Genomic DNA, 21,999 nt, shown 5'->3' with positions numbered 1-21,999 from the left:
TTTTTTTTTTTTCTTTTTTTAAAACAAAAACCACTATTTATTAGAAAAGAAAATAAAAGTTATTACAAGAAACTAGATGGGATCCTAGCAACAAGTTGGGCTCCAACACCATTTTGAATAGCTAAACCAATTCTAATAAAAAGAAAATTACGAACATTTATATTTACATCATGTCTAGCTATGTAATGTTTCAATTGTTTCAAAAATTCAATAGTTTTGGTACCAAGTTCACCTAAAGTAGTAAAAGCTAAGGTACCAAAATTACAACCATTGGAATTACATACATCAAGGTACTTAATCTTCTTGCGCTCAATGGCTTTAGCCAAGGCGAGGCCCGGTGCAAAAGCTTGCACACCACCCCCAGCAAAAGGTGAAACCCCCGTCACATCAAAACACGCACGCCCTTCCTACCAATTGTAGACTAAGATGTCAGCCGACCTAGCATCACCGCCATCATGAGAAAGAAACCCTAAAGCCGCTTCAACTCTAGAAGGTACATTCGCACGGTAACAAATATTCGCAAAGGTATCTCTAACAAGATCATGTCTAAACTTATAACCAACTTCACTAGCACAATGAAGTGCATGATCACCATAAACATCCGTATCCCTATTGCAGCAAAGACAAAAACTATTAACAACAAATAAAGGAATACCAAGACGATAACCAAGTACTACACTAAACTGACGTGGCCCAATTTTCTGTCCAAGTCCATCAGCTGGAATAAAAAGAAGATAATCCTGAGCATGTGGAGTTTTATTACACTTCCATAATGCTAAATCACGCCTTGACATATCGAAAAGAGACGGCATATTCTTTGTCACACCTGCAAAGTACTGAACTGCCAAAGCATGCATAGGATGGGGGCAGTAATGAGATTGCAACACTGTGACGATGTAATACCACGAACTTGAAGAAAATTGTCAAAAACAGTTTGATATGCTAAACCTTTAACCGGAAATTCTGAACCTTGTAGTATATTCTCCTGCAGGTGTAAGGTCTGTGAAGAAGATGCCAAGTAAAAATATTGCATAATATCGAACATAGAATAAATTCCTAAGCCACCATCTCGTATAAGTAAAGAAATAATCCTATGTTGTAACAAACCATAACCTGGACCATCACCAGTCACCAATTCCCTCGTATATTTGGACAAATATGTGTCAAAAACAGCCTGAGCAGCTTGCACATAACAAGGAGCAGTGGTAAGCAAACTAAAGTAAAGTTTAGACACACCTGCACAATTTCGAAGCAACAACAATTCACTCTGTGGATCATGTAGCCGATGAACAGCATCCATTAACTGAATAGTCTTGTGCACCTTGTCAAGAACAAGTAGACTGCAGAAAGAAGTATCCAAAATTACAGGACCACCAAGAAGTTTAACCCCAACAGATGGCCTTGCAATGTCAGCTGGAAAAACGCCGACCTGAGTGCTCCTCTCATCAAAAGACGACCAAAAAAGTTCAGTTTTCTGAATGTTTATGTCAAGCCCAACAACAGCACCTTCCCTCTTGATGATGTGAAAAGCCTTAGAGACCATCATTGTATCTCCTATTATGGTACCATCATCTAAGTACCAAGACTGCAAGTCGAGTTTGCATTGCTGAGATATTTTCAACACAATGGGGTGCCGCGTCAAAGCAAAAGGAGGGGACCCAAAGGGTCTCCTTGTTGTACACCCTGCGCAGAAGACAAAGTGGAAGAGCCATAATACAACTTGGCAGGAGAAGCATAAAAAAATTGAACCCATCTACATAGACTAGGACATTTAAGACGCACGGCACTCAACATGGATGATCTGTCCACTAGATTAAAAGCATTTCTAAAATCGAACAAAAGCATAGACATGGTATTCAAATTACGTTTCTCATCTAAAATACGATTTACATAGTGTAAAATAGCCTCCCCTCCACATGGTACACCAACACCGAATTGGAAATATTTCAAATAACTTGTCATGTCCTTACTTACAGCAAATGCAGCGACTTTAGAGACTAACCTTCTCCATATAGTACCGGCAACAATAGGTCGAATTCCACCTCCATGTTTAAGCAAAGGTGTGAGAGGGCACTTGCGATAAACATACCAAGTTGAGGAGGGCATTTACCAGTTAAAAGGAGATTAACAATAGCAGTGATGGAAGCTAGCATATCATCAGCAACAGCTGCAGCAGGCCCACTAAGTGCATCAAGAAAATGTTGAGCATGGAGTCCGTCTCTGCCACATGATGTACCCTTGGGAAAACTTCTAATCATGCTGAGAACAATATATGCGCTAATAGTTGCAGCAACAACCTCATTAGATGCAGCAGGCAAAATAGGCGGCAGTGCGAAAGGATGTTTAAACTTCAAATCTGCCAAAGTCTTATCAGAAAAGGGAGCCACACCATTTGAAGTAAGCACCCTAATACAAAATAAAACAAAACAAACACAAAGTCTTTTTATTTTATTATTTTTTTTTGTTTTGTTTTTTTCTTTCTTCTTTTCTATTTTTTTAATATAATAATAATTTATTAAAATAAACAATAATGTTTTACACAAAATTAGTTGGTAGCCTAGCCACAAGTTGGGCACCAACACCTTTTCTATTTTTGTTTCTTTTTTCTTTCTTTTTTTTAATTGAGACAAGATGAAAACAAAACAAAACAAAATAATAAAACTAATAATGAACCTAACAAAATTTTCTCTTGTCTCTTTTTTTCTATCTTTTTTTTGTTTGTTTCAACCTATTTTTTCTATATTTTATTTCATGAGACAAGAGAAATAAACACAAACTGAAAATAAAAATAAAATAAGTACAAATGGACATGGTGTAAGTACTTTACCGCATGATTCTTCACAACTTGTATCGCCTCGATATTATAAACTCCTCAAACTCTCATCTTGATAATCTTCGCTCTTGTATATAAGTCTTCAAGTTGTAAAAATTCTGCTCCTTGTCTTGTTGCTTTACTTGAATCTGAAATCTGCTCATTCTTGTACCGTTGCTTATAAACCTTGAACGTCTTCAACTTTCCTTTGAATTTGTGACTCCTCTTGTTGATGATGATGGTGTTTCTATGGACCTGTTGGTGTAGAGAGAGATAAAATGGATGGTGTTAACTGCGAACAAGATTACAAGTGGTATGTAAGTTAGCAATTCGATGTCACCATCATGATTGAGAAAATAACACTCAAGAGATCAAAGTAGTGCTTCTATTGGTGGGAGGTTGGGTAGCTCACCATTCTACCCGGAATTAACGTATGGTGACACACACTCTAAAAGCACATATTTAGACACGTACAAAGAATTGAAGGTCGGTGCCTCTCATGATGTAACATAGGTAGTCTCCACTATTGGGGACCACAAGTCTAATACTGAATTCAGTCTGCACTTCATTTGCCACTGGCATGGTTAAATCCAACTTTAACTCTCATACAAGTAAGAAACCCGATCACGTTCTCTGTCATCTCTAAGTTCAGTCACTCTTATGAGAATCTCGATATAATCTTAGCGACATGTATACTATGTGACTCAAACTAACTACAAGTTGGAGTTTTTCATGCACTAATTTACAAGAAAGTTGAAAATTAATGAAAAATTTACAACGCAAATGCTTAGCCACTTCCCCACACTTAAACTTTACATTGTCCTCAATGTAAATTAAGTCATCCAAGTAGAATCAAGGTGGGAAATATTATATCAAATGTGACAAGAAATTCGAAAAAGTAAAAACAAGACAAGAAAAAAGTAAAAACAAGACAAGAAATACTCATCCTTTGGGTTGCCTCCCATGCAGCGCTTGGTTTAAAGTCGTCGGCCCGACTAGCAAGACGAATTCCCCATACACCAATAACCTAAAAAGTTGGGGATCCACCCATAAAACCTGTTTTGCAAACACTAGCTTACACAAATATTAGTAATATAAAATAGAAATGAAGCTACGAACCGATAAAAGTTTCCCCCACAATTATTCATGTCCACACTTGGAAGTGTATAAAGAATATAAAATTTGGGTACTTCTATGGTTCCTTGTTCCAAAACCTGCATAGTTTGAGAATCAAGTATCTCTAATGGAGGAAATCGAGAAACAAAGTCATTCAACAATATTCTCGAAGCACATATATTCAAACCAATAAGAAGTAAGAAACCCGATCACGTTCTCTGTCATCTCTAAGTTCAGTCACTCTTATGAGAATCTCGATATAATCTTAGCGACATGTATACTATGTGACTCCAAACTAACTACAAGTTGAAGTTTTTCATGCACTAATTTACAAAAAAGTTGAAAATTAATGAAAAATTTACAACACAAATGCTTAGACGCTCCCCCACACTTAAACTTTACATTGTCCTCAATGTAAATTAAGTCATCCAAGTAGAATCAAGGTGGGAAATCTTATATGAAATGTGACAAGAAATTAGAAAAAGTAAAAACAAGACAAGAAAAAAGTAAAAATAAGACAAGAAATACTCATCCTTTGGGTTGCCTCCCATGCAGCGCTTGGTTTAAAGTCGTCGGCCCGACTAGCAAGACGAATTCCCCATACACCAATAACCTAAAAAGTTGGGGATCCACCCATAGAACCTGTTTTGAAAACACTAGCTTCCACAAATATTAGTAATATAAAATAGAAATGAAGCTATGAACCGATAAAAGTTTCCCCCACAATTATTCTTGTCCACACTTGGAAGTGTATAAAGAATATAAAATTCGGGTACTTCTACGGTTCCTTGTTCCAAAACCTGCATAGTTTGAGAATCAAGTATCTCTAATGGAGGAAATCGAGAAACAAAGTCATTCAACAATATTCTCGAAGCACATATATTCAAACCAATAAGAGGTAAAGGATAAGAATCAATATGCAACGGGTTAGACAAACCTATCACAATCTCTTGTAGAACGGAATCCTCTTCATCCTTGAAAAACTCAAGTGAAATATTCACCTCTTTTATATCATGGTCCCCTATCAAACCTTGCAATCAAGGTTGTGAAATCGTAAACCGCAACGCAAATCGTTTTCTTAATTTTAAGAATCGAATAGTATATTTAATCGTGAATCGTAGATTCATTGTCGTTTTTATTTTACCTTAAGTTGATATAATATATGTGATATATAATGAACTCTTATAGAGAATTTGTAGTTGGGAAACTCAAATTATAGTATATTATACATTTAGTGGAATTTAAATATTAATCTATTATCAAACAGTTTGGAGTGGCACAGTGGTTAACTGCTAAGCCTATTGGGCAGCAGGAGGTGGGTTCGAACCTCCCTGCACTCTTTTTTCATTAACATTTAAATATAATCCCATTTAGGAAGGAAAATTGATCGGTCAAATTGGTCTGACTGGTCAAGAATCGAATTTTAATAGGAATCTACACGATTTAAAGAAGATTCGATTCACATGTACGAGTCGATCGAAAATGAAAAATTTGAAGCGAATCGTATGAGTCAACTCGTGACTCATACGATTTTAAAAACATTGCTTGCAATCATTCTTCGTCCGTTTCTGCCTTAACCAAAGTCTCGACATTAACATCATCATTACAATCATATGCAAGCTCAATTGGGTCTTCCACAATATTGGTCATATCGGTCTCATCCTCAACACACTCCTCTTCAATAGACTCAAACCTTGTTGTAAGGAAATTTTGTAAAGCACTAGTTCATCATACTCATGTACCTTTTGAATGGGTGCTTGATCATTATAAATATCAAGAGTTGAGTCAAATATACAAATGTAGTCAAATATCTCCAAAGGTTGGTCCTTTTCAACACAAACATCTTCATTTTCAGACTCACCATAATAAGAATCTTCATCGGTTTCATAACCTTTATCCCGAAGTCGTTTAAGTTCCATATGAATGGTACTACTAATTTCTGCGACAAGCTATTCCGAGGTTCCATCATCTTCCAACTTGTATAGTTTCTGTGCCAGTTTCCAGACGTTCACACGCTTACCACCATTGACTACAATAGGTTCTCTTTCCCATGACTCTTCCCTTTGAATGGGTGAATGATAATCACTACGATCTGGAGTCGGGTAAGAAAAAGTGTTGCAGAAATTGGTTTGTGCGACGTTCTCTCTATCACGGTCAAGTTGGTTTAGTCTTTGTTGCATGTCTTATAATCCATTTATAATATGCATACAACTCAAATGAAGCCAATTAGAAGTAGAATTATCCTACCTTGGTGCTTGACTTACATATCCACTACAAGGTTGTTGTTGGTATGTATGAAAATCACCATAAGGTTGTCTAGGATATGCATCATAGCAAATAAATTGATTTTGATGGTATCCCATAGATGGTGGGAAATTGTCATAGTGTTGAGGTTGTTGAAAACCGTATTCATTGCTCCAATATGCTCCGTCCATAGAAATTGGTACCTGAAACAAGAGTTCTCAAAACTATGTTAAGAACCATAAAATAAGAAAAAGAAAACTAAAAACAAAAATAAGAAACCAAAAACAAATAACAACCCGCTGCCTCCTCGGCAGCGGCACCAAAATTTGATCGCTGTCGTATGCGCCAAAAATAAATTACTTTCTCACTACTAAAAATATAAAAATATAGCAAGGGCAAGAAAGGATGTTTCCCACAGAGAGGTCTTGGGTTGTCAATATGTTATGGTTTCCTATAAGTAACAAGGGGGATTTCTGATTTTTATATACTAAAAAAAAAAAAAAGCAAAACAAACAAAAGTAAACAAATCAAATCGAAGATGTGAAGATATTGGTTAATGATTCGTTTTCATTCACTAACATGTTCTTGTCCTAATAAATAGAATTGATATTTAATATCTCATTATCAAAGTCCATTGGATACCTTGATCGCAAGAATATCCCGCTAATTTCCTTTTGTGATCAACAAACACATTAAAAGATGCGAGTATGAGTTCTATCTAAGAGAACAACCTAACATGTAAAAGCACTAATCAAGTTTAATTACCTAGATGCATTAAGTTCTATGAAATCAGGCCAATCAAAGCAATTGAACGTGTAAAAGCACTAATATGATTTAACAAAGGTTATGGTTCACATATGATCATAAGAATATATCGCTACAAACTATAATCATATTTATGCTACTTGCAATCAGGAATTATCACTTTTTCGTATAATAACCCTAATCTAGCAATAGATATGCATGTGAGTTCTACCAATTTTCAACTTGACAAAACGAACATTCAATCATACACGGCGATATTTCTAGTGAATCATAATCGATAATATTGAGACAAAAATAATGCAAACAAGAAACGTGTATCGTGAAATCAAATTAATCCATAACCAAAAGAAAACTAACTCATGTTCATGGAGTTTATCCAAAGAAGAAATAAATCTATCATGTTCACCAACCCTAGAACAAAAGTGGAAGTAAAGATAAGATCCCCCTTAGAAAATAAGATTAGAGCCCTTTTATAGACTTGTTGTATTCCTCTGAATCCAGCGCATGCCAATTTAGTTTTCACGCCAGGCCAAGTCCAACTCAGGCCAACTCAATTTCAGGCCCAATAACATGATATGCCTGTCAGTTTCGCGGAATTAACAAGCCAACTTAGCTTGTTCCACCACCATATAATTCCGGCAATCTCTCAACTCTTTCCTAGCATTTGCCTTCCCTGCAGCATCATATTCTTTCATAACCATTCATTCATTTACCAGGCCTAGGCTTCACTTCATGCATAGAAACCAACCATACAACAAATTGTGCATCCCCTGCAGTACCAGCTCATTCATCCATTTAAGCTTCAATTCCACAACCTCATTCTCATATAGACCAGATCAACACATTCGATGTAGCTACCATTATAACTCAACTGCAACACAACCATTAATTCATCCCATCAGCAAAACCACCTTCCTTATCTGCTTACAGGCTTCACCTGCAATGCTTTTACTCGCTCAACCCAGATGTTGTAGTATTGAAAGTGGTAGTAAAAGTTCGTTGCTCGGACTTGTAAAGATTGAAGTTTTCTAAAATAATAAATAAATGATTTTATACAAAAATTTATTAACAGGATGAAGAGACACTAGGACGCAGGATTTCACACTTTTTCATATTCTTGTGGTTTAGTCATTAACTCTAGACAATATCGCTCAAACAAAATAAGTTGTAACTCTAGTTCTTTGCCAAAACTAGATTTCATAAAACATTATCTGTAAGTCGTAAGCATGACGCATCAAAAGTAAATTAAACCAAGCATGCGGCATCAGACAAAATAACAAATAATTAATAGAAATCATTAAACAAGTAAATCTATGCAAAAAGTCATATAAAGAATTAATTCATTTACCACAATCGTGAAAAGTTGCTTCCTCCGTTGTCCCAGTGATGGGTTCTAGCTCCGCATATTGGAAACACGCTCAAAAGTTGATTTTATTGCTCAAAGGAGGTGTACAAATGATGAAAAGGAGAAAATAATGAAAATCGGGTGTTTGCAACGTTTATAATTGTTGCAAACACCGTTACAAAGAACGATACTTGAAAAGTGCTGTAGTATACGGAATACTACGACCCACAACTGCCTGTTGTTTCCACTGTAGCATGAACGACTGCTTCTGTTGGTGCTTTGTTCTTCGTGTTCTCCTTTAATGGCAGCAGCAGAGACAAGCTCTGCAACTTTTTTTTCTCGCTCCTCTCGGCTCTGGCTAGACCCCAAACTTTTCAACCCTTTTCCAAACTGTTTTGCCTTGTATTTATAGTGAATTGGAGCCAAAAATCCGACCATTGATTGCATATATTCTCCATTTAATCCAAATATTCTCGGCTGCCAATAATAACGAAAATTTCCATTTTTAATCCCATGCACGCGTTAACTTTGATCCTGCACGCTCCCAAATGTCTTCTCCATGCCTCAACACTCTTCCAACGCTAGTAGGACTCTTCCATGCACACAAGAACTTCATTTTTGCTCGTGTTACAGTGCACGTGCTCTGTTTTGGGCTCAAGGATCATCACGCGTTTTCCAGCCACTTCTGATCGAACCCACTACCCATAATGTGTTCCTCATGCCATATCACATCTTCCCACCAAGTTTGAGCGATTGAATCTCCTTAAAACACCTTCATTTTGTTGATTGAAACTCTAACAGTTGAGAACTTCATTTCCCGCCAAAAAAAGTTTTTGAATTTAAAGAGATGAAGTGCCCCTAATCGTCTGTGGAGTGTAAATAGCAAATGCCCAACTGAGGTGCCCCTTAGTAATTGAGTACCCCTTATCCAAATTGAGAGTCCATATAGTAATTTTCTCCCACGAGCGCAAAAACCATTTTTTAGCCAATTTCGCCGCAAAAGCTTATTTCTCCAAAAATACCTACAGGGACATAAAAAGCCATAATAAATATAAAATCGAGCACTAATAATATATACAATTGAGATTATATAAGACACAAAAATTTGCCTATCAAATACCCCAAAACTTATTATTTGCTAGTCCTCGAGCAAATCAAATAGAAAATAAAATCCTAACTCACTGTCGCAGGCATCGTCGATTGCATTTAGCGTATGCAATAAGCCTTTAAACCCCTAGGTGTCCCTAGTGGCGGAGTGTTGTCTCCGGAGGGCTTACTAGAGATATACCCACAAAACCTTAATACTCCAGACCCTAGCTATCTACGCAGAACCTTGGAAGGCACCAAAGAATCTCCTTGGTTGGCATACTTATTGACTACAAGAGGAAGTACCCTGATGCGAAATTCCAATTGTTGTACACGAGTTTGCACTCAAGCATGCTAAAATTCATATAAAGTGACAGAGCTCTACTCAGATAGTTGCACTATGGACATCATATTCGGAGTCAAACTAATCATATGGATAGAAAAAGGAGATGGAAATAGAAAAATGGAGATGGTTTTGATGTTAACCAAATGATCGATGTTTCACATATCTGTCTGAAGGCCACTGCCAGAATGAACCTATCCTAACGGACTGAGATACCGGTCTGACTAATATCAACACAACTGGCATATACAAGGGAACCAGTGGTCAATAACTTAAATCTAGATCAACAAACTGGCAAATACAAGGGAACCAACAGTTGACTACACAGAACAATAACCATTTTTTTTAACGACATGAATAGATCTTTTTGATCCAAGCGCATGCTTCTTGTCAGCAGATTACACGATAGTTCCCACGGGTCCTGCATTCCACGCTTGCTTAGGCGACGGAAACAGGGAGAACACACACATATTGCTATCCAAGTGTTAATACTTATTCCGATTGGTCTAACTGGTCCGGTCTTTTTTTTTAGTAACTCAGTCACTCTAATTCACCCTAGCAGTGGTAACAACTTGAATCGTGTGCCCCACCTAATCACTTAGAGAAACATAGTATAAAATGAAAAAATAAAATGAAAAAAAGAAATGAAAAGGACTCAACGAGATATGGTGCAACTATCATGTTATTTCTAACACCTGAGTTATGTGCTTTTATGAATAGACTCTAATCATATTGGTTCCTCAACTCCTATAACCAAGATGCTTCCATCCACTTAGATTAGTTAGTGTCATCCTGAATACGCATAAATTTCTAGGCTCTGGAGTTTATTAATTGCAACTAAAAAGTTTCTCCCATACCCCCAAACTTAAATCTAACATTGTCCTCAATGTTCTAAAGATGAAACTAAAAGCATGAACAAGGAGAAACTGTTACCATTTGAAGCAAAAGAGTTAAGGATAGATATTACCGTGTTGCATGAGCATGGGATACCTCCCAAGAAGTACTAAGTTTAAAGTCTTCAACCAGACTTAGGAAAGAATTAGTCAACTCGAACCATAAAGTAACAGTCGAAATAACTGTGAGTCTTCAAAACTAAATAGAGCTGACCAAAGGAAACTGCAGTGAACCAAGAAAATGGACAAGAATAGCATGCCGTTACCTAGTTTCCTGAAAACTGTCGCTAAATGCGGTTCAGGTTCAGGTTCTATGAAAGGGTCTAAATAGAATATTTTAATTGGCTGAGTTTCTTCATAGATGAGATCTGAATCACTAGGTCTTAGAGTCTGTAAAAACTCAAATACGAACTTAGAATCACGAAGTAATAACCTAAATAATTGCGGATCCTCTAAGTCAATCAGATATGACTTACATAATTGACCACAATGAGAGTAGTGGTCATTCTTAAGCAAATGTGTCGATTCTAATTTCCTAAAGCATTTAGGTTTAGTCTCACAACTTAATATTCGACACATTTGGGATATAAACGTTCCTACAGTTGGAAGAAAACTATTTGGTAGGAAAACAAAGTCAATCTGGGGATCATAGCCTGGGCAAACCACATCAACCATAGGATGGGTTTCTAACGACTGAACTTCTTCCTGGACATCATTAGGTTCGGGAAAACGAGTATGAAGGTAATCTTGTAAAATGGTCGAGGCACAGATATCAAGTCCTAAGTGTGGGACTTTCTGAGAGTTAAAGGTAAGGCACTAGGGAAGTGATAATCACCCACAAACTTAGAGTTTTCAGTGTCTCTAGATAGACCTCTAATTATTTCTTGAATTTCCGTATCTTCAGAGTCCTTAAAGTATTCAAGAGTTTCTTCCAAGTTATTATCAGGTAGTGCATCTTTACTCATCTCTACGGGTCTATCTTCTTCTTCCAAGACTATTGTTTCTAAGTCGCTAGACTCTAAAACAGTATTTTCAAAATGAACCCGTTCATCTAAACCACTATCGGCTTCGTAATCAAAAGGAAAAACTACATCGTCTAAAACGGTGGTATCCCTAATCAAATCCTCGTCCTTTTGAATAGGTGAATAATCATAAAAATTTATTTGGATTTGAACTAGAAATAATATAATCACTATACATCTCAATTGGATTACTAGACTCCTGATCACTATGCCTACATATTTCAGATTCTTCATTATTGCTATCCTCATCATCATAGTACGAAGATGATTGAACCTTATCTAAATAAGTAGTGTCTTTTATTCTAACCTCGTCCTCTAAATTAGGCAAATATTCACTATTTACATCAAGGGTAAAATTGGAAACACTATTTTGGAAATTTAGATCTTTTAGAGAAGTTCTATTCTGGGTCTCTAACAAAAGCTTTTGGGCCGACTCACATGAATTCCTGACGTAATCTAGGAAACCAGGTAAAGAAAGTTCACTCATTGCATTATTTTCGTCCATAACTAAGTTATTTATTCCAGCGAACTTACGTGTTGTCTCAGCTAACTTACGTGTCGACTCAAGTAAAGAGGAATTAGCAGAATATTTATCGTATGACTGATGGTTGTGAGGATAGTGATTGGGCTCACCATGGTATGAACCATAACCTTGAAAAGTTTAGCGTTCCCAGTCACTATTCCCACCATGGTAATAAAACTGATGATGTCCATATTCAAATTCAGGTCGATATTCATTGTATTGGCTTCTATCATACCAGCTCGACATTCTTAATTGTAAGGGAATTCTACACAATCACAAACAAGGCTGACTCGACCAAATCAAACCTATAAAATCTAGCAAACAACAAGCATGATGGCTCCACTTAGATTGTTTCTAGACTTGCTTCTATCTCTCGAAGGGGAATTCGTTACAATTTAAGCAAACCCCTCTGGAATCAATCCGAGTCAAAGTAAGTTGAATTGAGGCGAGGGAAGCTCAGTGGAGCTTTGATAACCAAGGCCTCACCGTTATCACAAGGCGGCGCAGTCACGCATTCAACTCATAGAAACCATCATGAACTTCGAGGTGTGCTTAAGAAAGTAACCAATATCCTTCGAAAATTTTTCCTAATAAGCGCGTTACCCTATCGGTCTCGTTCTAGTCAATTTTTAAGCTTGGGTTCGCGTTAGGTTTCGTTTTCCTAAGGCGGGCAAGAAGGGAGCAGTGATGAAATCCGAACCCTTATCTTGTATTGGCCAGGCCTTGCCCTTTACTAGAAATTTAAAAACAGTCCAAATTCGTCCTCAATCAATGAATCACCTTAAGGAATACAGTAACTCGCTTACAGGAGATTGGCGAGTGTTTCGATGGACTTACCTCCCGTACCAGACGGGGGATGAACCGTTGAAGTCGACTCGGGCCATGACTCCTATGTCATGTACGAACCCGAGGGGCCGAGACGATATAGTAATCGTCGTCCTTCCCTGCACACATTTTATATAGAATTTTTTTTATATATATAACCCTTCTGTAGGGTTTAAAAAAAATAAATAAAAATAATGTCCAAAGTCCAGAATAAAGTCCAAATAAAAAAAGTCCAAAAATTACAAAAATTATGACAAACAAAGCCTATTTAAAAATTCTAAAAAGATAAATAAAAGCTATATACAAAAAAATAATAATAACAAAAATTAAATCCTAAAAAAAATATTATGTCTTTTTTTTTTCTTCTCTTTTAGCTTTTAGCTTTAAGCTTTTTGTTCCCAAGTCCTTAGTATTCCACTTCGAACCTGTAAATCAAAGACACAAAAAGAAACGTAAAAAGGAACAAATAATAGTAAAAAAAATAAAATAAATAAATAAACCTAAAGACAAATCTATAAACAAGTCCGCGTCGGCGGCGCCATTTTGTTGTAGTATTGAAAGTGGTAGTAAAAGTTCGTTGCTCGGACTTGTAAAGATTAAAGTTTTCTAAAATAATAAATAAATGATTTTATACAAAAATTTATTAACAGGATGAAGAGACACTAGGACGCAGGATTTCACACTTTTTCATATTCTTGTGGTTTAGTCATTAACTCTAGACAATATAGCTCAAACAAAAGAAGTTGTGACTCTAATTCTTTGCCAAAACTAGATTTCATAAAACATTATCTGTAAGTCGTAAGCATGACGCATCAAAAGTAAATTAAACCAAGCATGCGACATCAGACAAAATAACAAATAATTAATATAAATCATTAAACAAGTAAATCTATACAAAAAGTCATATAAAGAATTAATTCATTTACCACAATCGTGAAAATTTGCTTCCTCCGTTGTCCCAGTGATGGGTTCTAGCTCCGCATATTGGAAACACGCTAAAAAGTTGATTTTATTGCTCAAAGGAGGTGTACAAATGATGAAAAGGAGAAAATAATGAAAATCGGGTGTTTGCAACGTTTATAATTGTTGCAAACACCGTTACAAAGAACGATACTTGAAAAGTGTTGTAGTATACGGAATACTACGACCCACAACTGCCTGTTGTTTCCACTGTAGCATGAACGACTGCTTTTGTTGGTGCTTTGTTCTTCGTGTTCTCCTTTAATGGCAGCAGCAGAGACAAGCTTTGCAACTTTTTTTTCTCGCTCCTCTCGGCTCTGGCTAGACCCCAAACTCTTCAACCCTTTTCCAAACTGTTTTGCCTTGTATTTATAGTGAATTGGAGCCAAAAATCCGACCATTGATTGCATATATTCTCCATTTAATCCAAATATTCTCGGCAGCCAATAATAACGAAAATTTCCATTTTTAATCCCATGCACGCGTTAACTTTGATCCTGCACGATCCCAAATGTCTTCTACACTCCTCAACACTCTTCCAACGCTAGTAGGACTCTTCCATGCACACAAGAACTCCATTTTTGCTCGTGTTACAATGCACGTGCTCTGTTTTGGGCTCAAGGATCATCACGTGTTTTCCAACCACTTCTGATCACTGCCCATAATGTGTTCCTCATGCCATATTACATCTTCCTACCAAGTTTGAGCGATTGAATCTCCCTAAAACACCTTCATTTTGTTGATTGAAACTCTAACAGTTGAGAACTTCATTTCCCGCCAAAAAAAGTTTTTGAATTTAAAGAGATGAAGTGCCCCTAATCGTCCGTGGAGTGTAAATACCAAATGCCCAACTGAGGTGCCACTTAGTAATTGAGTACCCCTTATCCAAATTGAGAGTCCATATAGTAATTTTCTCCCACGAGCGCAAAAACCATTTTTTAGCCAATTTCGCCGCAAAAGCTTATTTCTCCAAAAATACCTACAGGTACATAAAAAGCCATAATAAATATAAAAACGAGCACTAATAATATATACAATTGAGATTATATAAGACACAAAAATGTGCCTATCACCAGACCAACACAATCTCAGCTTTAACTGCAACCACAGTTCCGTTTCAGCATCTCAGCTAGTCACGACTACACAACCCCAACAAATCCACCATCTCAGTTCTTGTATCATCATGCCTTGCACCACCAAATTTTCGAGCCATTTATCTGTAACCTAACTCAACCCTGCCAATGAGTTTCAAGCACAACCACAATTTCATTATCACCTGCAGCTTCTTCTCAGTCAAATCAGTACCACAACCTGAGCCATTCTCTTTCTGAGTATGCAAACTCAATTCCATTACCATCATTTCCACCTATGGAGTCACAGCCAACCAGACTCCAATTACAGCTGCTACAACATTATTTTCAGCTTCATTGCAACACCATTATTTCCCATTGCAACTGCATCTTCTCTAGCAGCAACAATCATTCCTCCCATTTTTCTTCTTATCTCACACAGCAACAACATTTCAGGTCCTTGTTCTTGTGTGACTTGGCTCATTCACAAGCAATTTTAGCTGCAAAACAACTATATTCTTCCTTATCTTGTCACAATTCAACTCATTCATCCATCAATTCTCCGACCCATTTAATCAACACGCCACACCTGAGCTTCTTACCAATTCATATCACCACTTTCCTGACTAGCCGCCAGTTAGCTTCATCTGATCTCCTTTGGAATCTCAGCAAAACCAAATCCAAGTAAAACTCATCACAGGCCTGTGCATCTTTAACTCCAACTCCATTCCATTCATTCTAACTGCAGCTACAACTTCAATAATTCTTCTCAATCCTCCATCCACCAACACCATCCTCACTGCCTTCTTCAAACTCGAGCAGCAACACAGTTCTCATATATTCTTCATAACAACAATATCCACTAACAACACCAATACCCATTAGCTCAAACTACAAAGATCCATCTGAACAGCAATCACCTGTAAACTTAACATTCATCTACACCATTCTTGAGTCAACACCTTCACAATTCCCAGCTCCATTCTTGAACTAATCAAAAATTGAACTCTAACCCATCTCTGTACAGCCTCCATACATTCATTTAATCCCTTCCTTTCCTTTGAGCATGAGTTCTAAATCCCTAAAATCACCCACAATAATCACAGCAGCAAGATCGATCTTCCCATCTTCTTCCTTGATTTACAAACTCAAAACTTCACCATAAACCACCACAGCATCAGCTGGCTGTTCTTTGAAACCCCTCTCATCTTTCTCACCAATTCGCCCATCATCACAATCACTTATTTCTGCATCTGAAGTTGTCTGAACTTGGGGAAGTAAAACGAATGAGAAATTGATTTCTCAAATTCAGGGTTTGGGTGTAATAAAACTGGGATGGAGGTTGGGTGTAGTAAAACTAAGAATGATATAGGCATCGTTCCAGTGGATAAGGGCTTCCCCAAAGTGACTCTAGTTCCAACTGTCAGTTTTGGACGGCTGACAATACAATTTTCAGCTTCATTCTCAGTAAACGTCCGGTTCTGGGGAACTGATAGGCATAATTTTTGATTTTGCTCATAACTTTCTCATGCGGTATCAGAATGACCTCATTCTTTCGCCTGCGACTTGATGTGTATGCCTTTTCGCTCCAAATGGACATTTTCTCCTTTTTTTGCTCCAAAGGACTCCATTGCACCTAATAAACTCAAACTCACACATAAGATACATAATTTACAAGAAAACTCGCAAAGAAAGCATAAACAATAGATAAATATGAAGGTGTTTATGACACCTATCAACGAGATCAAACATGACAATGATTACTGAAATAATCAATCTTGATTACAAGGTTTATGATAAAATCATAAACAACTTGTTGAATTAAAAAGGCTTATGTTTATCGAAAATGAAGTCACACCAAGATCAAAACACAAGAATAAAGTCTTCAAATCTTCAAAGTGTTCAATATTTGATTTAATCTTCAAAGTAACAACCTGTAAAAAGAAACTTCACTCCATATTAATTTATCGCACATAACGAAGTCTCTTAACAATGGAAAATCAATGAATCTATCTTATAGATCTAGAAAAACTTAGATCCATAGAAACGTTAAATCTTTGATCTAGTTTGAGTGAGCCTTATATCAGAAGAGAAGGTTCTCAAAAATAAACAAACTAGGTGCAATCAAAGTTTTAACAACCGTTAGTCAATGAAATCAATAATCGAAAACTATAATAACAATGCAATTATCTAGTTTCCCACCAACGGTACTCGTAGAGCTTCTTGATCCCACAGACGTCTTTAAACGAGCGGTCGTAAGATATTTCACCTAATTAGGATACTTTCCTCTCCGAATATACGGCTCCACCATAAACAACAAGAAATGAGGTTTGCCTGGCTCTTAGGATAGTTTCTAGAAATGCAAACTTAAGTATTTATAGATCAATGATGTTTGGACACCAAGGAATTTCCAAAACCGAAAATATTCTCAAGATATGCAATTGTTAAAGCATTTCTCGGTCGAACTCGCAACTGTTACTATCTCAATCTTGTTTTTCAATGTTAGTGATCAAAACTATAAGTCTTGATTTCTAATATACTTATAGTGATGTCTCGGACTAGGATAGATTGTGTAGTTGAGCATTAGACTTCACGATGTTCATCAATTGAAGACGAAGAACTACTGAGGCGAGCTTGTGGAACTTCATCAACAAAATGTATGTGGAGACTGAAACTCATCTATCACTTGGAAAGTCTATTTATACTCTATCTCCTATATCGAGACAAAAGTCGTATTACTATATAGTTGTCGATTATACACATTTGAGATTTCGAGCTGAGATTAACTCGCTTACATATTTCTCGGAATATGTGTTGGTAAGCTTTCGCTTCAACCAAGTTCATCTTATATTCTTGACAAAAGTCAAAAGGTGATCATGTGAAAATCGTCGAATGACATCTTACATGGTCTATGTGATACAATCATTTGGTGTAAAAATGGCAATCAACACGAGGACTTCCCAAGAAGTCACCCATCTTAGTACTACTCTATCCCAAGCACGCTTAACTACAGAGTTCTGATGGGTTCTGGTGCATTAGTGCTGGTATGATCAATTGCTGAAAGTTTCTTACCAATTTTACTACTTAGCATGTCTCCAATGTATTGCCTCGATCTATCTAACGTCCGTTACTTCCTCATCGCAAGTCCGATCCGGGAAAGTGATGACTCGTTGGAAACCTTATGACGAGGAGAACACTCTGACGCAGTTATTTTAAACAACTAATCTCATCTTAATAGTTTATTAATTAAAAAATATTCAAATATTCAAATAAACGCAAGGTTTTTGGATTTTCACCCAATTAGGGCAGACACCCTCCCATAAATCACGAGATAAAAATTTCATCTTATCTCGTGTAATCCGCTCTCTAACTAGTCACTAGCTTTCATAAGAAAATCGGCGAAAAAAAAAAGTAAAAAAAATAAAAAAGGAAATCAACACGAGGACTTCCCGAGATTAAGCGTGCTTGACCTCTTAGTAATACTCTCGCCCAAGCACGCTTAACTGCAGAGTTCTGATGGTTTCTGGTGCATTAGTGCTGGTATGATCGATTGCTGAAAGTTTCTCACCAATTTTACTACTTAACACGTCTCCAATGTATTGGCTCGATTTATCTAACGCCCGTTACTTCGTCTTCGCAAGTCCGATCCGGGCAAGTGATGACTCGCTGGAAACCTTATGACGAGGAGAACGCTTTGACACAGTTATTTTGAACACCTAATCTCGCTTTAATAGTTTTTTAATTAAAAAATATTAAAATATTCAAACAAATTTTGGATTTCACCCAATTAGGACAGACACCCTCCATATATCACGAGATAAAAATTCCATCTTATCTCGTGCAACCCGCTTTCTAACTAGTCACTAGCCTTCATAAGAATAACCGGCGAAAAAAAAAGTAAAAAAAAATAAAAAAAGGAAATCAACACGAGGACTTCCCAAGAGGTCACCCATCTTAGTACTACTCTCGCCCAAGCACGCTTAACTGCAGAGTTCTGATGGGTTCTGGTGCATTAGTGCTGGTATGATCGATTGCTGAAAGTTTCTCACCAATTTTACTACTTAACACGTCTCCAATGTATTGGCTCGATCCATCTAACGCCCGTTACTTCCTCGTGGCAAGTCTGATCCGGGCAAGTGATGACTCGCTGGAAACCTTATGACGAGGAGAACGCTTGACGCAGTTATTTTGAACTACTAATCTCGTTTTAATAGTTTTTAGTTAAAAAATATTAAAATATCCAAATAAACGCACGGTTTTTGGATTTTCACCCAATTAGGGCAGACGCCCTCCCATATATCACGAGATAAAAAATCCATCCTATCTCGTGCAACCCGCTTTCTAACTAGTCACTAGCCTTCATAAGAATAACCGGCGAAAAAAAAAGTAAAAATAAATAAAAAAGGCAATCAACACGAGGACTTCCCAAGAGGTCACCCATCTTAGTACTACTCTCGCCCAAGCACGCTTAACTGCAGAGTTCTGATGGGTTCTGGTGCATTAGTGCTAGTATGATCGATTGCTGAAAGTTTCTCACCAATTTTATTACTTAACACGTCTCCAATGTATTGGCTCGATCCATCTAACGCCCGTTACTTCCTCGTGGCAAGTCCGATCCGGGCAAGTGATGACTCCCTGGAAACCTTATGACGAGGAGAACGCTTGACGCAGTTATTTTGAACTACTAATCTCGTTTTAATAGTTTTTTAGTTAAAAATATTAAAATATCCAAATAAATGCACGGTTTTTGGATTTTCACCCAATTAGGGCAGACGCCCTCCCATATATCGCGAGATAAAAAATCCATCTTATCTCGTGCAACCCGCTTTCTAACTTGTCACTAGCCTTCATAAGAATAACCGGCGAAAAAAAAAAAGTAAAAATAAATAAAAAAGGCAATCAACACGAGGACTTCCCAAGAGGTCACCCATCTTAGTACTACTACTCTAAGCCCAAGCACGCTTAACTGCAGAGTTCTGATGGGTTCTGGTGCATTAGTGCTGGTATGATCGATTGCTGAAAGTTTCTCACCAATTTTACTACTTAACACGTCTCCAATGTATTGGCTCGATCCATCTAACGCCCGTTACTTCCTCGTGGCAAGTCTGATCCGGGCAAGTGATGACTCGCTGGAAACCTTATGACGAGGAGAATGCTTGACGCGGTTATTTTGAACTACTAATCTCGTTTTAATAGTTTTTTAGTTAAAAAAATATTAAAATATCCAAATAAATGCACGTTTTTTGGATTTTCACCCAATTAGGGCAGACGCCCTCCCATATATCGCGACATAAAAAATCCATCTTATCTCGTGCAACCCGCTTTCTAACTTGTCACTAGCCTTCATAAGAATAACCGGCGAAAAAAAAAGTAAAAATAAATAAAAAAGGCAATCAACACGAGGACTTCCCAAGAGGTCACCCATCTTAGTACTACTACTCTAAGCCCAAGCACGCTTAACTGCAGAGTTCTGATGGGTTCTGGTGCATTAGTGCTGGTATGATCGATTGCTGAAAGTTTCTCACCAATTTTACTACTTAACACGTCTCCAATGTATTGGCTCGATCCATCTAACGCCCGTTACTTCCTCGTGGCAAGTCCGATCCGGGCAAGTGATGACTCGCTGGAAACCTTATGACGAGGAGAACGCTTGACACGGTTATTTTGAACTATTAATCTCGTTTTAATAGTTTTTTAGTTAAAAAATATTAAAATATCCAAAAAAATGCACGGTTTTTGGATTTTCACCCAATTCGGGCTGACACCCTCCCATATATCACGAGATAAAAAATCCATCTTATCTCGTGCAACCCGCTTTCTAACTAGTCACTAGCCTTCATAAGAATAACCGGCGAAAAAAAAAGTAAAAATAAATAAAAAAGGCAATCAACACGAGGACTTCCCAAGAGGTCACCCATCTTAGTACTACTACTCTAAGCCCAAGCACGTTTAACTGCAGAGTTCTGATGGGTTCTTGTGCATTAGTGCTGGTATGATCGATTGCTGAAAGTTTCTCACCAATTTTACTACTTAACACGTCTCCAATGTATTGGCTCGATCCATCTAACGCCCGTTACTTCCTCGTGGCAAGTCCGATCCGGGCAAGTGATGACTCGCTGGAAACCTTATGACGAGGAGAACGCTTGACGCGTTTATTTTGAACTACTAATCTCGTTTTAAAAGTTTTTTAGTTAAAAAATATTAAAATATCCAAATAAATGCACGGTTTTTGGATTTTCACCCAATTAGGGCAGACGCCCTCCCATATATCACGAGATAAAAAATCCATCTTATCTCGTGCAACCCGCTTTCTAACTAGTCACTAGCCTTCATAAGAATAACCGGCGAAAAAAAAAGTAAAAATAAATAAAAAAGGCAATCAACACGAGGACTTCCCAAGAGGTCACCCATCTTAGTACTACTACTCTAAGCCCAAGCACGCTTAACTGCAGAGTTCTGATGGGTTCTGGTGCATTAGTGCTGGTATGATCGATTGCTGAAAGATTCTCACCAATTTTACTACATAACACGTCTCCAATGTATTGGCTCGATCCATCTAACGTCCGTTACTTCCTCGTGGCAAGTCCGATCCGGGCAAGTGATGACTCGCTGGAAACCTTATGACGAGGAGAACGCTTGACGCGGTTATTTTGAACTACTAATCTCGTTTTAATAGTTTTTTAGTTAAAAAATATTAAAATATCCAAATAAATGCACGGTTTTTGGATTTTCACCCAATTAGGGCAGACGCCCTCCCATATATCACGAGATAAAAAATCCATCTTATCTCGTGCAACCCGCTTTCTAACTAGTCACTAGCCTTCATAAGAATAACCGGCGAAAAAAAAGTAAAAATAAATAAAAAAGGCAATCAACACGAGGACTTCCCAAGAGGTCACCCATCTTAGTACTACTACTCTAAGCCCAAGCACGCTTAACTGCAGAGTTCTGATGGGTTCTGGTGCATTAGTGCTGGTATGATCGATTGCTGAAAG

General features: G+C 37.3%; 7 non-coding genes and 2 pseudogenes across 7 annotated transcripts; all 9 read right to left on the bottom strand.

The window, feature by feature from the left end:
- Positions 1–17,943: 17,943 nt before the first annotated feature.
- Positions 17,944–18,062, bottom strand: LOC113336544. Its single transcript, XR_003353917.1, has one exon. It is a non-coding gene; the product is annotated as a 5S ribosomal RNA (ribosomal RNA).
- A 370-nt stretch (positions 18,063–18,432) lies between these two features.
- Positions 18,433–18,558, bottom strand: LOC113336577 (annotated as a pseudogene).
- Positions 18,559–18,920: 362 nt separating this feature from the next.
- On the bottom strand, positions 18,921–19,039 carry LOC113336407. The gene has a single exon (XR_003353780.1). It is a non-coding gene; the product is annotated as a 5S ribosomal RNA (ribosomal RNA).
- A 369-nt stretch (positions 19,040–19,408) lies between these two features.
- LOC113336414 lies at positions 19,409–19,527 on the bottom strand. Its single transcript, XR_003353786.1, has one exon. It is a non-coding gene; the product is annotated as a 5S ribosomal RNA (ribosomal RNA).
- Positions 19,528–19,898: 371 nt separating this feature from the next.
- On the bottom strand, positions 19,899–20,021 carry LOC113336561. The gene has a single exon (XR_003353932.1). It is a non-coding gene; the product is annotated as a 5S ribosomal RNA (ribosomal RNA).
- A 371-nt stretch (positions 20,022–20,392) lies between these two features.
- On the bottom strand, positions 20,393–20,515 carry LOC113336560. Its single transcript, XR_003353931.1, has one exon. It is a non-coding gene; the product is annotated as a 5S ribosomal RNA (ribosomal RNA).
- A 370-nt stretch (positions 20,516–20,885) lies between these two features.
- LOC113336572 lies at positions 20,886–21,008 on the bottom strand (annotated as a pseudogene).
- A 370-nt stretch (positions 21,009–21,378) lies between these two features.
- On the bottom strand, positions 21,379–21,501 carry LOC113336559. Its single transcript, XR_003353930.1, has one exon. It is a non-coding gene; the product is annotated as a 5S ribosomal RNA (ribosomal RNA).
- A 369-nt stretch (positions 21,502–21,870) lies between these two features.
- On the bottom strand, positions 21,871–21,993 carry LOC113336557. The gene has a single exon (XR_003353929.1). It is a non-coding gene; the product is annotated as a 5S ribosomal RNA (ribosomal RNA).
- Positions 21,994–21,999: the final 6 nt, after the last annotated feature.

The sequence above is a fragment of the Papaver somniferum genome, unplaced genomic scaffold, assembly GCF_003573695.1.
Source record: "Papaver somniferum cultivar HN1 unplaced genomic scaffold, ASM357369v1 unplaced-scaffold_152, whole genome shotgun sequence".
Classification (NCBI taxonomy): Eukaryota; Viridiplantae; Streptophyta; class Magnoliopsida; order Ranunculales; family Papaveraceae; genus Papaver; species Papaver somniferum.
The sequence above is the reverse complement of the archived record's forward strand: the minus strand, read 5'-3'. Positions and strand labels throughout refer to the sequence as shown.